The sequence below is a fragment of the Sceloporus undulatus genome, chromosome 1 (assembly GCF_019175285.1).
Source record: "Sceloporus undulatus isolate JIND9_A2432 ecotype Alabama chromosome 1, SceUnd_v1.1, whole genome shotgun sequence".
NCBI classification, from domain to species: Eukaryota; Metazoa; Chordata; class Lepidosauria; order Squamata; family Phrynosomatidae; genus Sceloporus; species Sceloporus undulatus.
This window is the reverse complement of record NC_056522.1, coordinates 305158248-305178398: the sequence shown is the minus strand read 5'-3', so window position 1 is coordinate 305178398 and position 20151 is coordinate 305158248. Positions and strand designations below refer to the sequence as shown.

General features: G+C 42.5%; 1 protein-coding gene across 2 annotated transcripts in view; it reads right to left on the bottom strand.

Moving 5' to 3' along the window:
• Nucleotides 1-15998, bottom strand: part of CD82 (CD82 molecule) — a 104345-nt gene extending 88347 nt beyond the window's left edge. Inside the window, exon 1 of one of the 2 annotated variants that reach the window (XM_042438554.1) lies at nucleotides 15867-15998. The gene's annotated coding sequence lies outside the window, so the exon portion shown is untranslated. The remainder of the gene's footprint in view (nucleotides 1-15866) is intronic. The other variant, XM_042438563.1, reaches the window with a different exon arrangement.
• Nucleotides 15999-20151: the final 4153 nt, after the last annotated feature.

The window sequence follows — 20151 nt, the reverse complement described above, 5'->3', positions numbered from 1 at the left end:
GAATTTTATACACAATATTTTTAATAATTTTGTGCATGAAACAAAGTTTGCGTATACAAAACCATCAGAAAGCAGAAATGTCACTATCTCAGCCACCCACACAGACAATTTTGGATTTTCAAACAATTCAGAATTCCAGATAAAGGAGACTCAACATGTATAATGCTGAACTTCAAAGTAAACATGTGCCTCAGATAGGCAGAAATGACAAACGCTCTAGATGACTGTATTTTTATACAGGTTCCAAAGTCAGTATTTTGCAAATAGAAAAGGGAATAGATACTGAGAAAGTGTGTATGATTATTTACCATTGGCTCTTTCAAATTCACCCTTCCCCTGACCTCATGAAGGTTTCAGGAAAAATGATTAAAGCTCAGAAGGAGAAAGATGAGGAGCGTAACAATGAGGAAGCTACTAGAAGGGGATTTCATACTTCAGTCAGACTTCGAGGGAAGAAACAGATATGGTCTGCTGGGACCTGTATTTTCTTTGATATCAACGTCATGCCAAGTGCTTGTGAAGTTCCAGCATTTGTAACTACAGCTTGATCCCATAGCACATCCATTACAAACCAAGCCAAACTCTAGAAACAAAATCTACTTTAGAGGTATTATGAGGCAAGATGACTCATTAAAAATCATGATAATGCTGGGTCAAGTGTGAGACAATATGAAAAGAGGAAGACAGCATTATTGGTGGATACAGTCCTCAAGGAAGCCACAGCCCAGAGACTACAAGACCTGAGCAGGGCTACTGACAACAGGGTATCTATCTTGGAAGTCTCTGATTCATTCACAGGAGTGCCATACATCTGAGCTGACAATGGCAACTAACAATAACAACATAAACATCATGTCATTGCCTTCCTTGTCTTTTGGAGTTTGGAAGTGTGATGCTTTAGGCCAAGCATGGTCAAAATACAATGCTCCAGATGTTGTTGAACTTCAGTTCCCAGCCCTCCTCACTACTGGCAATGCTGGCAAGAAGCCGCAATCCAATGTATACTCAAACTGACAGAAAATCTGACCCACCAGGAACACCCTCAAAACACTGGAGGCAAAGAACCAATAAGACAGATTAGTAACAAGTCGATTAAAACTATTAAAGCCCCCAAAAAGTTTTAAATGTAGGTTTTAACATTAAAAGCTTTAAAACTAAGATCACATCAGAATAACCAGTTATGCCAAACATTATTTCTGTAATGTGATAATTACTAGTGTCTCAGTAACATGCTTTTAACATTTTAATTGTGTGGTATTAAATTTGTATAAAGTTTTATAATTAAAGCATTTTAAGGCAGTAGTTCCTATTTTCTTTGTGGTTTTGACATCTGTAATCAACATGCTATTAATCCATCTCGTTAGTACCTGCATATTTAGGGTTCTTACATTTCCAACAATTTCCAGAATAACATAGTTTGATTTCCTCCACCCCACCACCATGCTGTGTAAAAAGTGAAAAATAAGAATTCTAAGACTTCAGCAAATGTATGGTGCTTGGCTATTTATATCTAATTTTGAGCAAGCTGTCTAGGTGCATATTACAAGAATGCTAATTACGAGAATGCTAACTCCAAGAAAGTTAAACTGATCAAGAAAAAGTTCACAGGATAAACATTTGTGTGTATATTAAACAGACATATATACCAGGGATTCACGCTAGAACCACCAGCATCTGCAGTCTAGAAGATGGAATAGCACCCAAAGAGAGCGTGAAACCCTGAAGAATGATTCCAGATGAGGTAAAACTGACAGTTGATGAACCAATAGCCTGATCTAAGTACAAGGAAGATTCTGTTATTCCTATCCTACTATGTGGCTGTGTGAAATTATAGAGAACTGCATGTTCATCAGTTTCACCACAGAGGAATGTTTCACAGAGTGAACATTTATTGGCCTTGTTCAGATCCAGTGCTAAACTATAGTTCAGCATTCCAGAAATGAGTTTACTTAAACTTGAGTATAACATCTTTCCCTTCCATACTGCAAGACATAGGAAACACTGACTTCATAATCATATTCTGGTTGTACATGAAGCAGTTTCTGATCTTGGCTTCTTTTGATAAATCATAGGCCTGTTACAGACAGCCAAAATAAAGCTGCTTCGAGTCACAGTGGAGGTATGGTGTTTCAATGATGCATGCGTCCTAAGAGTCCAGAAGTCGCACCAAAGCCATGCTCCAGCCCTAAGGACTGGAGCCAAAATAAAGCTGCTTCGAGTCACAGTGGAAGTATGGTGTTTCAATGATGCATGCGTACTAAGAGTCCAGAAGTCGCACCAAAGCCATGCTCCTGCCCTAAGGACTGGAGCATGGCTTTGGTGTGGCTTCTGGACTCTTAGGACGCATGCATCATTGAAACACCATACTTCCACTGTGACTCGAAGCAGCTTTATTTTGGCTGTCTGTAACAGGCCATAGTTTAAACTGCAACCTTTTCCCAATCTGGTTGCAACAATATTCATTTAAATGAGGATGCATACATTTCTAATCTCCTCCATGCGGCCCCACTTGGAAGTGGGACTGGCAGTGCTTGTGTCAAATGCTTGAGGAGAGTCATACCCTTAATAATAATCTATTGCTTGCCATTATGATTGACCTGGGCTGTTACAATCCACTGATACAATAATGAGTGGAAAGAGACAAAAAGCCGAGGATATTATTTTATCTACTCTTTTTCAAAATTATTCCCAAACTCACTTATCTGAAACTCTATTGAGTGTCCTAAGCAAGCCCTGTCCTAAAAACAGTCACAACATGAAGCAATTGAAGAGCATCTTGCTTCAAAGAGCCAGTGTTTTACAGGTACATCTCATGTAGGACCAACCTAAGAAGAATGCTTAGGTAAGAGGTTTGTGTTGTTGTTTGCTCTGTGCCTTCAAATTGTTTTTGACTTATGGCAGCCCTACGGCAACCCTCATGGAGTTTTCTTGGCAGGGTTTGTACAAAAGGGGGTTACCTTTGCCTTTCTCAGAGGCTGAGAGTGTGTGACTTGACCAAAGTCAATCAGTGGCCAAGGGGGGGTGTTTCAAACTCTGGTCTCTAGAGTAGTAGTTTAGTGCTCAAACCACCATACTACACTGGTGAGAGGGTAGAGATTCTTTATTTCACAGTAGTAGATCTTGCCAAATTTTCTTTCAAATAGTTCAGTGGGCATATTTTGTAAATAGTGCCATAAATAACTTGGATCACAGAATCATAGAGTTAGAAGAGACCACAAGGGCCATCTAGTCAAACCCCCCTGCCATGTAGGAACTCAAACATTAATCAGAACACTGATCAGAATGGAGTCTACTTTACTGATTTCTGCTGCAAGGAGTTCATGAGTAAAATTTAAATACACTGAGAGGTGTGTGTGTGTGAGAGAGAGAGAGAGAGAGAGGGAGGGAGGGAGAGAGAGAGAGAGAGAGAGAAAGGATTAAGCCAAAGCTTCTTTGGGATCTACGCAGCCATCACAACACATCAAAAAAGTCGAGGAATCCCCTTCCAGTCAATACCCCTGAGTTGTTGATTTAGTTAAGAGAACTACATACACAGGAAATGTTTATGGATTTTATTAGATATGGCCTTGGCTGGTCTTCAGAGGGCGCAGCACACAATAGTCAATAGAACAGCCAAAGTCAACTTCAGTTCTGACCCTAAAAGGGCTGAGATTATCTTTTGTTTCATTCCCAATATGCTTCTTTTGTAATGTGGAAGTTAGATATGCCATCCTCAAAAACACAAGAAGAAGAAAGGAAAATATATACCCAGTCATCTGTGGAACACTGGTGATGGAGTAGGCAATTCTTTTTATTGGCAAGGTCCAGCTGGTTGTCATAACCACAGTACTATGCTGCAGGTTCATTTGTTAGATAAATCTTGAACACTATTTTGTAGCATTTTACAGACTAACATGTTTTAATGTATTTTAAGCATTTTAATATTTTTAAATTTGATTTTAGCATTGAATTTGTTTTAATTATTGTAGTAATTTAATACTCTTTTAATATACTATTTTTGTATGTTTTTTAACTGTACGGTGATTTTTAACATTGTAAGCCACCCTGAGTCCCAGCCTTGTGAGAAGAGTGGGATATAAATAAATAAATATAATAATAATAATAATAATAATAATAATAATAATTTTATATGGCATAAGCCTTGGTAGACTGCAGCCCAATTTAAAGAGCCCCAACTCTTTTTTGTAACAGGTCTAATTCTGAAAATTAGAACTCACTCTCACACCAGTTGAAAGCAGAAGACAGTTCCCACCTCCATTAGGTTGGAAATGATATGAGCATAATATTCCCACGACTATTCTTTGGTTGCTTTTTAAGGATAGTTCCTAATATTCTTTGCATAGGCACAACAAGAAACAGTTGGTCTCTTTCTACAAGAACTGTTTGTACTGGAAAGGTCATTTTGACATCAGAACGTAAGATCAAATCCTAGATAGGGTCTTCTGCACAATATTAGTTTTCTCACATGCTGTGGCACCATCAAGTAATCCAACCATTTAATCCAACTGTTGCTAGATTCTAAATCTAAAGCATGCACTGAAGCTAGCTGAGGCAAAGATACAAGATAAAAAGTGGGCAGAGTAGAATAAGAAAGATCATCATTGAATAATCATTTCCCTTCCCTCATCCCATTCCTCACATTACTGTGGGATGCTCTATCCACCCATCCTACAGTGAAATCAAGCAAGTATATATTGCTATTTATCACTACAAAAGTTGCTAGGAGAGCTGCACACTTAAGTCTCAGAAAAATGTATGCCACTGAACTAAGGCAGTGTTGCTCCTTTATTTAAGCATGTTGTAGTTGAAGTGCCCAGCCCCTGCTCACTGACCATCACAAGCCATTAGGCTGTCCCACAGATATCTACAGGTTATAAAACAACAACATATTTTTAGAAAACCACTTAGTCTTTGTATAAAGTGGTTTCTTCAATCAGACCACTGTTCTACCTAATCCAGTACCCTCTACTCTGGCTTTATACAGTTGGTTCCCCATATCCACAGATTCTGTATCAATGGATTCACCCATCCACAGCTTGAAAATATTAAAAAAATATATACATTCCAAAAAGTAAGCCTTGATTTTGCCATTGTATATAAGGGTCACCATTTTACTATGCCACTGTATTTAATGGCTTTTGAACATCCACGGGGGGTCCTGGAACCAATCCTCAATGGATACTAAGGGGCCACTTAAGTATTTTGGATTTAATTATTGTGATGCAGGTGGGTCACTATTATTTATAACTATAAAACAGATAACCTTCAAAGGGACTGCAGTGCTTAATCACTGTATATGGTATTTCACAGGCAAAGACTTTTCTCTCAAAACCATCACTTACCCTCCCTTGTTTGATGGGAACAAGGGAAAGGCCTTCTCAATGGCTGTTTCCCTGACCTGGAAGAGTTTCATAACTGGCCAAAAAAAAATCACACTGCTCATGTTCGAGTCCAGTTCTGAGCAGTTTTGAGACTGCACCCCCACCCCCCCACCCCCGCCGGTCTTAGGAACCTAAGATAGGAGTTCTTTGCGCACTTGAACTTGAACACTGACTACAGAATTTAGCGTTCAAAAAGAGCAGTAGCTCCAAGCCAATTGCTTTATAAGCAGAATGTCAGGTGCTTAATGGGAATTAAAAGCCATGCAAGGCCCAGATATATTCTGTGATTAGGACAGGTGCCAAGTTCACTCAGGGTATGTTCACACACATTTTTGCACAGATACGAAGAAGACTAGGAATGGGAAGGGCAGCAATGAAAGAACTAGACAAGATCCTAAAGAGTAAAAGATACACAACTGAGCACTGAAGTTAGACTCATCCAAGCCACTTTATTCTCCATTGCCATGTATGGATAAAAAAGCTAGACAGTGAGGAAAGTTGACAAAAAGAAAATGACTTCATTCAAGATGTGGTGCTGGAGAAGAGTAATGAAGATACTGTGGATAGCCAAAAAGACAAATAAATGGTTTCTTGAACAGATCAAGTCTGAACTCTCCTTGTAAGCCAAGATGATGAAACTGAGTGGCCATATCATGAGAAGGTATGGCACAGTAGTTAAGACAATAATGCCAGGAAAGGTAGAATGTAGTAGAAAGCGAGAAGGATCACACACCAGATGAACAGACTCAGCTAGAAAGGTCACAGGCCTGAATCTACAAGACCTAAGCAGAACAGTGGAGGATAAGGGGGCTTCGAGATGTCTCATCCACAGTCTCCATGAGTCGAGGTCGACCTGAGGGCAGCTAACACAACACAATTTCATCTAGACTCATTACTATTTGGGATATGTATCCTTTATGAGAGATATGCATACCTCCACCAAAATATTTGGCTGTGCTGGACATTTAAAACAGTGGTATGCACTGAAGCATAGCTTATACTAGTATAAAAACTTCCAGACACCCCTTGGATATCCCCACATTTGTGTGATCACATGAAGCTGGGCAGTTTACTCCTTCTGACCTTTAGGTGAGTAAATAGCATGGACAAATCTATGCATACTATTCATCCCTTTTCTGATGCAGAAACAGAACTGGAAAGAGTAACTCATGTTCCATTCAGTGCCACATAGCACTGCAGAACTATTAGGGATCTCATTACTCAGATTCAGATAGTGGCTTGAACAAACTGCAAATAAAGTCTCTCTTGAGATCTCTGGAGCTTTTGGATATTAGATCAGTTTGAGCCTGCATTTAATATTAACACATGAGCTGCAGTGTTATTTTTCACTCTCACACTACTGGAGTTTTTTTTTTAAAATGCAGCAGCTGTGGAGTTTTCAAAACACTGCAGTATGGCTCCAACCTCTTTACTGGGATGATTATATTCTGCTGAAACTGAGTGGACCAACTCAGGTAACATGTATATTCATGTGGATTTTGATGGCCCACACATTATTTTACTGCACTGATTCAGAACAGGCTGTTACACATCAGGACTACAGGATATATTATCCTCCAGGTGTTGGTCTGAAACACTCATCTTTCTGCACTACTGGCTATGCTAACAAAAGCCCATGTGAATTGCAGTCCAGTTTCAGCTGAAGGACCACACTTTTTCCATACCTGATGTACATACTGCAGGTATCTCGAGTCATCCAATAAGATTATCATTGACACTATAAATTTTAACTTAGCAGGATCTCTCTTTCCATTTATTTCTGTGCCAAATGCCAAAGTTCAGAGTGGTAAAAGGAACAAAGGATGATTACACAATAGTCAGGCATCCCATAATATCAGTGAAATATATGAATAAAGTACATGTTTCTGAAGTGAATAGAAAGGATGTTTGGAGAAGTGAGAGCCATGTACTACATCCTGATATTTGGTCAGGTGAGAGCTATGTACTACACCTTGATCTTTGGGCTCATTAAACAGGCTGGAGGGGAACTGGCTAAGTGGTGAAGGGGTTAGTCAATGTCCCCTTACAACAAGGCAGAGTTCCAACTTTCTATCAATATCAATTGTTAGGCCTTTGTTGAAAAAGCCATCCCTGAATCCTTCTATAATGGATAATTTGCAATCAGTGTCTAACATACCATTTTTGAACAAGGTATTGGAGCATGTTGTGGCCTACTAAGTCCAGGGGTTTCTGGATAAAATGGATTATCTAGATCCATTTCAATCTATTTTCAGGCCTTGCTATAGAACAGAGACAACTTTGGACACTTTGGTGGATTAACTACACAGGTAACTGGACAGGGGAGTATCTCCCTGTTGGTTCTGCTGGACCTTTCAGCAGCTTTCAATACCATCAATAATATGGTGTAACCTTCTGGTCCACCTCACTTGGATGGGACTTGGAAGGACTGTGTTACAGTGGCCCTGTTCCTTCTTGCTGAGGCTAACCCAGAAGATGGCATTGGGAGATTCCTTGGCTGTTGGCCTGTGGGGTTCCTCAGAGTTTTCTGTTTTGTCCTCCATTCTGTCTAATATACAAATGAAACCGCTGGGAGAAGTTGTGTAGAGTTTTGGGATATGGTGCCATCAATATGCAGTGACACCCATCTCTACTACTCCTTTCCACCCTAAATGAAGGAGGCTGTCTTGGTCCTTAACCAGTGTCTGTTCTAAGTATTAGATGAGGGTAAACAAATTGAAAATTAATGAATATAAGAAGTGTTTCTGGTCTGTCAAAAGGCAGTTCAGGGAATAGGGATTCAGCCTGTATTCGATGGGGCTACTAGTTTCACAGTTTGGGTGTACTCCTGGACTCAGCTTTCAACCTGGAAGCCCAGGCTTCTGTGGTGATCAGGAGTGCTTTTGCATATAAAAACTTATGCACCAACTACACCCATTCCTTGAAATGCTGGATCTGGTTTTGGTTGTACAGAATTCTGGGGCTTTTAGTTTGGTGAGGCACTGGAACACTGTGGCTGAGAATTTTTTAAAACCCTCCCTAAAGTGCAAATCCCTGGGTGACATAGTATGTTGCTCTGGCAATTAAAATGGAATCATGGTACTATATTTGTGTAGTGTGAAGGACCCTTGGTTTTTACAGTATGTTTTGCCCTGCATAACGTACATGCCAAAAGCACAATCTCAGGAAGCTCCTTGCCTTTCAGTTACTTTCCTCTGAAGTATCCAGCTCTGGCCAGTGCCCAAGTCAGTCTATAAAACAGCATAAACAGCCAGCCATTGGTCCTTAAAGTTTCCATTTCAACTGCTCGCTACTGGAACATACGGGAGTTCTCAGCCAAGAAACATCTGAGACTACAATAGCAAGAAATAAGAGGCAAGGAGGAAACCTGAAGAGACAATTGAGTTCTGGGCACCACAGGACAAGATATCAAATTGGAGGCACGTGAAGAAGAGATGCAAACACACCTGCAAGTGAAAGGTATGGTAAAAGATTAACTGGAAGAAACAAACAACACCTTGGTATGTACAAGGGTCACATGACTGAAGAAGATAAATATATGAATGCATGTATTAGGAGGGTGTGATCTAGCCAGGAAGTAAGGCAATGGAATGCACATTACTGTCAGCTTCAAGGAACTTATAATCAGAGATGTTTCTCCATTTCCAAGCCCTATACCTGAATTAATAAAAATTTTGACACCTACGTTTCTTTTTGCAAGTCTTTTTACATCCACCAAGCACTCCTTTTCCTCCTCATCCCCTGACTAGCTAGAATTTTTTTGCAGCCTAAGCATTGGGATGGCAGTGGAGGCAGACTAAAGCAGCACAGATTTTCAGTGCTGGGTTGCAGCAAATAATGCAGTAAATTCTGAGTTAGAAAAAAATGTGACAATATTCCAGATGATCTTTCTGTAGCTGTATGTGCCTGCTTACTACAAGCAAGCTGTCTCCAGAATCCCTTACTGAACATGTGTGAATAGCAAAATAGAGAAAAGGGGAGGGTAGATAAGCCTGCTTCATCAGCTACACCAACATGTTAAAAACAACAACAACATAACCCTATAAGTCTGCCCACCAAAATAGAAATCAAAAGGGAAACAAAGACAAATGGAAGAACAAGTAATCCTCGGATGCATTTTGGAAGAATCCTTCAAGTGGTCTTTAGCAGGTTACACAACATTTTGTTTGCACAGGCAAGGCTTGCCTGATCTGGTTGTTTCATTTTATATGCACAGTTTGTTAATTTTGAATAAAAAGTTTGTTAAAATACATTGAACTCCTATTTTTTTTATCATATCCCTATTTTTTCCACACTATTGCTGCCTCTGGTACCAAATTTTCTATCAAAGAAGTAAAATGAAGTTAACTGCATTAACTGAGGTATCACTGGTAGATTAAAGCAGATCAATGTTCAATTCTTTGGTCAGAACCCATAGTTACTGGCACACCAGCCAGCACCACATGGGAAGCTGCACACATGGAGCCTGTGGGTTTCCACTGCCAGTTTCTCCAGAAAAAGTTGTGAAACTGGATTTCCTTGATGACAGCTGAATCTATCTTCCTTTCTTTCTTTCTAGTCCTCTAGGTAGGGTTGCCATAACCCGGCGGCAACCGTGCCAATCATGGTTTCGGGGGGCCCTCCCGGTCCGGTTTGGGCCCCCACCCGTGCCTTGTTCCCAGTTCGGGGGCCCGCTCCGGCCATTGCTGCTGCCGCTAATGCAGCTGCTGCAGCGCCAACCCACCTCCTCGTCATCTTCGCGGTGGGCAGCGCCAACCCACCTCCTCCTCCGGCTCCGCCTTCCTCCTCCTCCTCGGCGGCAGAAGCGCTGTCGCCGCCGCGCCTCCAGTGTGAGGGCTTGCGCGCACGTGGGGCTCCAAAACAGGAGCTCGTCCCTTGCTTTGGCCAGCCAGCCATTGGCCAGCTGGCCAAAGAGGACGGGCTCCTCGGTGCGCTCCGCCCAGGCCTCAGCAGGGGCCAGTGGCAGCACGCGCGCCTGCCCCGCTTCCATCTGCGCACGCGCGCGCCTGCCCCGCTTCCCTCCGCTCGCGCCAGCCATCGTGAGGAGGAGGAGGAGGGAGAGGAGGAGGAGGAATGAGCCGGAGGAAGGGTGCCTGAAGGCCAGGGCAAAATTGGGCCAGAGGAGGAGGAGGAAAGCTGAATCAGTGGCCATTAGGTCTGCCTTGGTATTTTGGGTTTTTTTAATTATTTTTAAAAATATAAAATACTTATTTTATTTAATTTTTTAATTTTTATTATTGCTTTTTATTTTTTATTTTATTAATTTTTATTATTGCCTGTTTTTATTTTATTTCATTAATTTTATTATTGCTTGTTTTATTTTATTTTATTATTGCTTGTTTTGTTTTATTTTATTAATTTTTATTATTGCTTTGTTTTTGTTTATTTTATTAATTTTTATTTGCTTGTTTTTTATTTTATTACAATTTTTATTATCCACATATACACCCCTGCTCGTTTTTTTTTCCTTTATTTTTTATTAAATATATGCAAGTGCATTTTCTGTATATTTATGGCGCTTTGAGTGCTAACAAGTCTGCCTTTCCTGGACAATTATAGTGATGGTGATATTGATATCAACAAGCCTCTGAGGCACGGCCAATGTAACTTGCTGTGATTTTTACAAACTCATGCGCAGTGAAGAAAAACCACAGTCCCTTGACCAAGTACACACTTCTGAGTACAGTTGAACCTGAGGGCAAGCCCATTTCTGCCATGTGTCTAGGAATAATGCCAAAATGTCCTCCATTTTGATCATGCCTAAAAACATGCATTTATATTAACATTTTAAAAAAAACTCAGTTTTTTTTTGCACGTCCTCCATTTTTATAAAAATGTGTCCTACATTTGAAAATGTTGCCCTACATTTGTCCCGGTTTGGAGGTCCTCACTTATGGCAACCCTACCTCTAGGCAGGTGGATAAATTTAGAAATATCAGCTGGAGGAAAGCATTTTAAACTTCCCCTACCTATACCTAGCACATTTGCTATAGATTGGGCTCTGTTTGCTTATTTGGGAAGGGAAAATGCAAATCACAGATTTAATACAGTATGCTACTTAACCTAGAATTTGCATACTTATAACAGGGCTTCATACTACAGACATGGCAGCACAATGCAGCTGTTGCATTCCAGTCAACACAAGAAATCTTCTTAACCAGTTACAGAACACATCTCTGTTGATGATCCTCAATTGACCATTTTACAATTCTAACAAGCTCAGATTTCTTTTGTGAATACACACATTTTCTAGAAAACAAATGGCACCTAAACTCAGGCCAAATGTTACAATCACAAGGATATTCAAAAATAGGCGGCTTGCACTGTCATTTTGCTTCTAAAACTCTGTAAGGAGAGTTCAATAAACAAAATACTGTAAAACCCACAATTGGAAAAGAACTCAGTTTTAAAACACACACACACACGAAAACCCTTTTTTTGTTGTTGTTGTTTAGGCAAGGACTTTTTTGGCATTACTGTTTTGATGAAAACAGTATTATATTATATTATTATACTAATACAGTGGTGCCTCGGGATACGAAATGATCGGGTTACGAAATTTCCGGGATACGAAAAAGTTGGATTGGCAAAAACTGTTTCGGGTTACGAAATATTTTTCGGGTTACGAAATGCATTGCGGCGCGAAATTCAAATGCTGTAAAGTGCAGCTATAGGCTTTCCAGTGCTAACGGAAAGCCTTTTCGGGTTACGAAATTTTCGGGTTACGAAAGGAATGGCGGAACGAATTAATTTCGTAACCCAAGGCACCACTGTAATGTGAACCATTCTTTTATGGCCTGATCAACCATGTTTTAATGCTTTCTAATATTAACAATCTAAAGTTATTAGGCTTTGATATAATTTATATTTTCCAATAAAACTTTGGGAATTATACTGATAAGTTGGTAGCCTCTACAGTTGGCCCTCTGCATCCATGGATTCTTTATCCACAGATTCAACCATACATGGCTTAAAAAATTTTTAAAAAATAAATGCAAAAACCAAACCTTGATTTTGCCATTGTATAAGGGCCACCATTTTACTATGCCATTATATTTGATGAGACTTGAGCACCCATGGATCCCTATAACCAAACTGCAATGGATACCAAGGGCCCACTGTATATAGGCCAATGTGGCACAGTAGTTTTGTGAAGCTTCCAGTTTGAGTGTTGACCTACAACTCTGGCAACTAGGGTTCTATTCCCAGCTCTGCCACAAAACCCACTGGGTGACCTTGGGCAAGTCACAGGCTCTCAGCCTCAGGGGAAGGCTATGGCAAACCTCCCCTGAACAAATCTTGCCAAACCCCATGACAGGGTCTCCTTAGGGTCACTGTAAGTAAGGCACACAACAACAACATAGGACTAAACCAGGCAGTTAAGCAGCAAAACGTGTTTTTTCAGCTTTCTCTTGTACAGAGGAAAAATGAGGAAAGGCTATACTTTTACTAGGGTTCTCTGGTTAAAACCATAACTTTTTAAAAAACAAACCAAAAAACTCACTCCTTTTTTAAAAAATTGACTATTCATATATTTTTAAATACTGGCTATCTGTTACTATTTTCCAAACGTCTTATTAGTACAGCAGCTGCTGTTTGAATTTAAACATTTTAGCTTTAACAGTTTCTTGCCAGTTGTTCACTGTCAGACCAGTATCCAGTGTCCTTTGCTTCTTGTTAATTTCTTTCTTTTAAAGTGCAATAAATGCCATTCTGAAACAAATCATTCAATTACTATAACTTCACTCAAACCAATTTGCACTAAAAGAGCACTTTTGAGAGAACAATTATTATTTAAGGTAGTGGCCATAACATCTGAAATGCATTCTCCAGCCAGGAAGTTCCCTGGACCTCCTCTCACCACTGTACTACCTCTTCTGAGTTCTGTAACTTGGTCAGACATTGCCAGAGCGGTCTTCAGCATAAAAACCCACCTTGGAAAAGTCACACACTCTCATCCCCAGAGGATGGCAATGGCAAACCCCCTCTGAAGAAATTTGTTAAGAAAACCCTATGATAGGTTTGCCTTAGACAAAAATGACTTGGAGGCACACAAAATCAACAAATGCCAAGCGAGGGGACAGCACCTGTTCCTTGTTCTGCACTCTTTTTCACCATCTCTGGACATCAGAGGGGTGGACTGCCTGTTAAGGTTGCTCTGTCTTTTCAATGCAGTATGGAGAGGACAATAAGAGAGCAGCTACTTTACCTTCTTGCTCATTTCTCTGTGCATGAGTTCTACCACAATGTTAGAAAATGGCCTCTATTATCACAATCCATCCCCACCCACATAAGAGAGGTGAGTGGGCAGACCCAAGGATGCACAAGCAAGGTGTTTCTCCAAGTCTTTATCTTTTCAACTTCTGCTTTCTCCTTCATTCCTTCATTCCCTTACCTGCCCAATCAGTTGTTTGTTTGTTTTTTTCAGAAAAAGAACAGCAACATCAAAATCCCTTCTTCAAATATGTGTGCAGTTTTTGCACACAGAGCTAGGCCCTCTCTCTCACACACACACACACATGCCTTCAGAACTAGCCCAGTGACCTCTCATTAACATCAATGGGGAAAAGTGCAGCAAGCCTACACTTTGGCATCAGAACACAACAGTTTGGACTTTAGACGTCTGGCTAACACACAACTGTGTGTGTGTGTGTGTGTGTGTTTCCACTGATTCCTACAAGGGCTGAGCACTCTCATACAAACACGATTAGCAGAAAGGCAGCAGCTTCAGAACTAAGGAGAAATTGCAGTATTAAAATTCCAGTGAGACAGCTGCATTGCTATAAAAATGAGTGTTGTGGCACCTGGAAAACTAACCAATTTATTTCAAACAAAAACCCATCAGTGATACCTTTCTTGGTCAACCGAAATGCACAATATACTCCATGGGCTTCGAAAGCTTGCAACAAGTACATTGTGCATTTTGGTTAGCCAATAAAGGTATCACTGATGGGTTTTTGTTTGCATTTGTTAAATGGCCAACACAGCTACCCCTGAATGTTTCCAATTCATTTTAGTTTTTGTGGCCTGCCACCCAATGCTGTGTGTGAAAAGGAAACTTGCTTCTGCTCCTGTGGGAGGGGGAACTCTGAACTTTATTTCTAGTTAAGGAAATAAAGGGGGAATTTACAGCGCTTTATAAATAAAGGTTAATAATAATAATAATAATAAAGCCCTGCTCCCCTGTCCCTGCTTTCCACCCACAGTCTTCACCTGGAAAGTCCCTGTGAAAGTGAAAAGAAAGTCTTTCCCAGCACTGCCTCCCTTTGCTGGAAAGGAGATCTGCACCTACTGAACTTCTGCCTGCCTTGAGGTTATTTAATAGTAATAATAACAGGAAGGAACTGGAACGCTGCCAGAAAGAAATGGCAAAGCTCCCCACAAAGGGTTTTTCCATCCCTTTCTTCTCTGAAAAGGCGGCCCACTTACCCACTGCCAAGACCAAACAGCCTCGATAAGTAGGAAAGATGGAGTGGCAAAGGGTTGGGGGAACCGAGGGGAGGGACTGAGGAGGAATCCTGTCTTATTCTGAAGCTGGCAGGCTGCCTAAAGTGAAGTCCTGATGCACATCCCCCTTTCCTTTCTTTACGGGGCATACTTCAGCTTCCCCTTCAGGGACCTGCAGAGCAGAGTGACCAGACTTGGTCCTCCTTTCTCAGGACATGTCCTCAATCTCAGCCTTCTGCCCAGGAAGCATTCCAAAGTGTCCTCCATTTTGAGCAAGCATGGAATTTACATTTGTATGAGCGTTTTGCCCCCTCCAGGCAATCCGCCCCAAAGTCTCCTACTTGGGCGAGTCACGCTCTCTCAGCCTCAGAGCCTGGCAGTGGCAATGGCAAAACTCCCTCTGAAGGAACCTTGCCAAGAAAACCCCATGATAGCTTCGCCTTAGGGTCCCCATAACTGGGAAAGGACTTGAAGCCACACAAACACACCCTCACACAGAGACACACTCTCTCAGCGGTGGCCAGACTTGGTCCTCCTCCTTTCCCAGGACACGTCCTACATTTAACCCTTCTTTCTATCCAGGGGGAATTCCCCAAGGTCCTCCATTCCAAGCATGACCAAAAAGCTGGAATTCACACTTGTGTGTGTGTGGCTTTCCTGGCGTCCTCCCTTTCCCTCGCATGCCCTCCATTTTGAGGTGGCCAGCTGTCCTCCTTTTGCAGTGAGCAGGGCGCCCTGGATTTGGCGGGAGCCCCCCAAACGCCCTCCATCCTTCCGAGCATAACTAAGGATCAGACTAGGTTCGGGCGGGTTTGTCTTCAGCTTTCCTGGGGGCAGGTCCTCCATTCTGAGATGGGGAGGCAGCCCTGGTCCCCCTGACCCCCTCGCCCACCCTCTAAAGCCCTTTCCTTTGCCCCCCCCCCCACCTAACTAGAAAGTCTGAGCCCGGGTCCCTCAGTCCCAGGGGGCTGGCACCCCCAGGAAGACGCCCAGCGTCCCTTGGAGCCAAGGCGCAGAGAGGGGCAGAAGAAGGCATACCTGAGCTGAGCAGCGCCTGGAGCTTGCTGGCAGGCAGAGGAGACAAAGTAGCTCCTTCCTCGTCGTCTCAGCCCAGCTGCTGGCAGACCTGCTGCATTCAGGAGGAGGAGCAGGCGCAAGAGGAGGAGGAGGAGGCCAAGGTTAACCCTGCCTGGCCCAGAGGAATGCCTAAGCCACGCTGGCACTGCCCCACTGCAGCCTGGCAAAGGGAGACCAGGCAGTGGCGTCCCTAGGGTTGGTGTCACCCCCTCATTGACCTCCTCCTCCTCCTCCCATTTCACACCATATAGGATCCTTGGGCACTAATGTTACTCCTAATTCATAATTCCCATCTATACCGCTGAATGCCAGGCTAATAGTTGGGGCAGAAACAGCTAGCAATTGGGTTTTTTAATTATACCTTCCAAATAAAATATCATTTGCATGACCTAAATGTATTGACAGACGTTTTAATCTCTCTTTAATGCCAAAGTTAGTCCCAGTGTGATAAACTTCAGTGAAGATTTGGTTAAAATGTAAAGTTTTTAAATAAAATTTTAAAAGGCTATTTTTTTAGAAAAAAATCATTTTTTAAATTAAAATTTTGAAATGTTAACTTTAATTGTAAAAAAAAAAATCTGGGGGCCGTCTTTTCTTCTTCCACTGAGGTTCACCTCACTCCCATAATCTCTTAAAGCATTCTAAAGAGATACAGGCAAGTGACACAATGTTGCTACCAAAATACAGGTGTTTGAGCAGAAGTGGTCCCCCCCCCCCAAATTAGGGTGTTAGCTGGTGTAGTTCCCTCCCCCTGAGGATTCATGGACAGCCAAAAGGACAAACAAATGGGTCCTAGAGCAGTTCAAGCCAGAAACCTGCCTGGAAGCCAAGATGACCAAACTGCGGCTGCCGTAGTTCAGACACATCATGAGAAGAAAGGACTCATTGGAAAAGACAATAATGCTGGGAAAGGTGGAGGGAAGTAGGAAGAGAAGAAGGCCACATCCTAAATTGATGAACTCTATTAAAAAGGTCACGGGTATAGGATTGCAGGAATTAAGCAAAGCAATGGAGGACAGAGGGTCTTGCAGATGTCTCATCCATAGGGTTGCCATGAGTCGAGACTGACTCGCAGGCAGTTAACAACAACAAAAAGAAACTGGTTACAGTCAGCCCTCCTTATCCACAGATTGTTTTATCCATGGATTCAAGCATCCACAGCTTGAAAATATTTTAAAATATAGATTCCAAAATTTAAAGCTTTATTTTGCCTTTTTATATAAGGGGCACTATTTTACTATGTCATTGTATTTAATGGGACTTGAGCATCCACAGATTTTGTTATCTATGGAGGAGGGTCCTAGAACCAACCCCCAAGGGATATCAAGAGCTCACTGTATAGGTTATAGAATATGATCTCTTGCCTTATGTGCCCAAACACCTTCCTACTCCTTATGTCACTTTTGAAATCTATTTTTATTTGGCATGGAGACAAAAAACTTACCTGGATACAGGTAACTATATTACTCATAAATCCTACTTCCTAACAGGAAACTATGGCCCAGGACAGACCGCCCCAAAAGCCGCAGCTGCCAAACCACATGACATTCCTCCAGAGTAAAAAGAACCCGGTTCTTCTGGGTTCTTTTTGCGGCGCCTGGCTTATGTCACGAGTGTGCCACTAGCACACTTGTGATGTAAGCAACACGCAGTGATGTGCAGAGGTTTGTGCGTCCCTTATGTAAAGATAGCAGCCCCCATGTGGACGAGAGGCTGCCATTAGGCCGCCACCTGCATATAGTACCGGTGGTAACGTCATTGTTACACCGGATTATAAATACATCTTTGAGGGAGGAGCAATTTCCATCCAGCTTAAAATTGGCCATAGTAAAACCGCTGTTAAAAAAGCCCTCCCTCGACCCCCTGATGCATAATAATTATCGGCCAGTTTCGCTACTGCCATTTTTGGGGAAGGTGATCGAGAGGGCGGTTGCAATCCAGCTTCAATCGATCTTGGACGAAACGGATTATCTGGACCCATTTCAATCCGGGTTTCGGGCGGGTTACGGGGTTGAGACCGCCATGGTCGCCTTGGTTGATGATCTCCGTCTGGGCATCGACAGGGGAAGCGTGTCCCTGTTGGAGTTCTTGAACATCTCAGTGGCTTTCGATACCATAGACCATGGTATCCTTCTGGAGCGCCTGGCAGAGGTGGGAATCGGGCCACTGCGCTCCAGTGGTTCCGATCCTACCTCTCTGGAAGGTTCCAGATGGTGCAGCTGGGAGACGTGTGCTCCGGTAAGAGGGCCCTTACATCTGGGGTCCCTCAAGGAGCCATTCTGTCTCCCATGCTTTTCAACATTTACATGAAACCGCTGGGAGAGATCATCCGGAGACATGGGGCGCGGGGTTATCAGTACGCTGATGACACCCAAATAGTCTTCTCTATGTCTCCGACTGATGCAGTGACTGAGGATGGCATCTCTCCTCTCGTGGCCTGCCTGAAGTCGGTAATGGGCTGGATGAGGGAAAACCGACTCAGTCTGAATCCAGAGAAAACGGAGGTGCTCATGATAGGCTCCCCCGGCCCAGGGATGGCAGTGGTTCCACCTGTCCTGAACGGGACCACGCTTCCCGTGAAGGACTCGGTACGCAGTCTGGGGGTGCTCCTTGATTCGTCCCTCCACCTTACAGCTCAGGTGGACGCGACGGTCAGGAGCACCTGTTATCAGCTTCGGCTGATTCGCCAGTTGCGTCCCTTCCTGGACCGGGGGCACTTTGAAACGGTAGTACATGCTCTGGTAACCTCTCGTTTGGACTTCTGCAATTCGCTCTACATACCCGGAAGCTACAATTAGTACAGAATGTGACAGCCAGGCTGGTTACTGGCATACCCAGAGCCAGTCACCTAACACCAGTGCTCAAGGATCTGCACTGGCTGCCTATTCGCTTCCGGGCGCAATACAAGGTGCTGGTTATTACCTATAAAGCCCTAAATGGCTTGGGCCCAGGATACCTGGAGGACCGCCTCTCCCCATACAATCCGCCCCGCACTCTCAGAACATCTGGGCAGCAGTTATTGAGGGTCCCAGGGGCCAGGCTAGCCTCCACGTCTAAGAGAGCTTTCACCATCTCGGCCCCGACCCTCTGGAATTCTCTGCCCATCGAGCTCCGCTTGGCCACCTCCCTGGCCCAGTTTAAAAAGGGGCTTAAAACGTTTTTGTTCAAATCAGCATTCCCTGACACAGGCCCCAATTAGTTCTTCTCCCCCTATGCCAGCAGTGGTAAGCTGGCTAGACTGTTTTTAATATTGTTGTAATTTTTAATTGTAAGGTATGTGCATTGTTTTGTTATGGATGTTTTTATAATGCTGTACACCGTCCTGGTTATATAGAAGGGCGGTATAAAAATAAAATTTTTATTATTATTATTATTATTATTATTATTAGGGCTCAGGACCATGCGGTTGGTGCATGGTCCCGAGCCTTACTATCCCAGCGGTGTGTACCAGGCCTCCATTACTCATAACTCCTACTTCCTAACTCTGCTGATTCCAAGTGGCTAGGTTCTAGCCCTTCCATCAATTTTCCAAAATTAATATTATTGCTCCAGGGTACTGTAGGAAATTAAAATGGCAGCTAGAATCAGTTATCTGTCAATGCTTGAAATACTAAACGGGTTTTAAAAATGTTGGTTAGAGGACAGATGCCAGCAGTAGATCTTGCCAAAGCATTGGGTCCCAAGCATCTGCCAAAGGATGCCAGGTGAAGAACACTTTGCCTACAAGTATAAGCCTGTGGTGACTGGCAGGTGACTGAAGCAAAGACACCATGCCTATGTAAGAGGGCTCTCATCTTTATTATTGCCTCATACATCCCAAATCACATTCCGGATATTAGAAACAGGTTCCAGGAGTGTGGCCTCAACCATTTCACAATTGAGTCTTTGCTAACAGAATATTCTTTCTTGTCAAAGGAGAAATCAACCTTGATAAAACACCAGGGTCAAACACACCATTAAAGAGAGTAAGGTGGCCACCTCAGGGGTCATGAAAAAGGAACAAACTGGAGTATCATTTATAAGGCAGAAAATTGTAAGATTTTGGATTTTTTTTTTAAATATTGTATTTTTAATGCCAGGTATGGGAAGAAAAAGTTGAAGGATCTGATCTCCTGCTTCATCTGCAAAATAACATGGCTGGCTGCAGATACTATACACCTTGATTGGTGTGTGTTGAAGGGGGCATTTGCTGCTTTGCCTTGCATCAAAAAATCCATGCCATCCAACTATCCCAATTTGGCAAGGA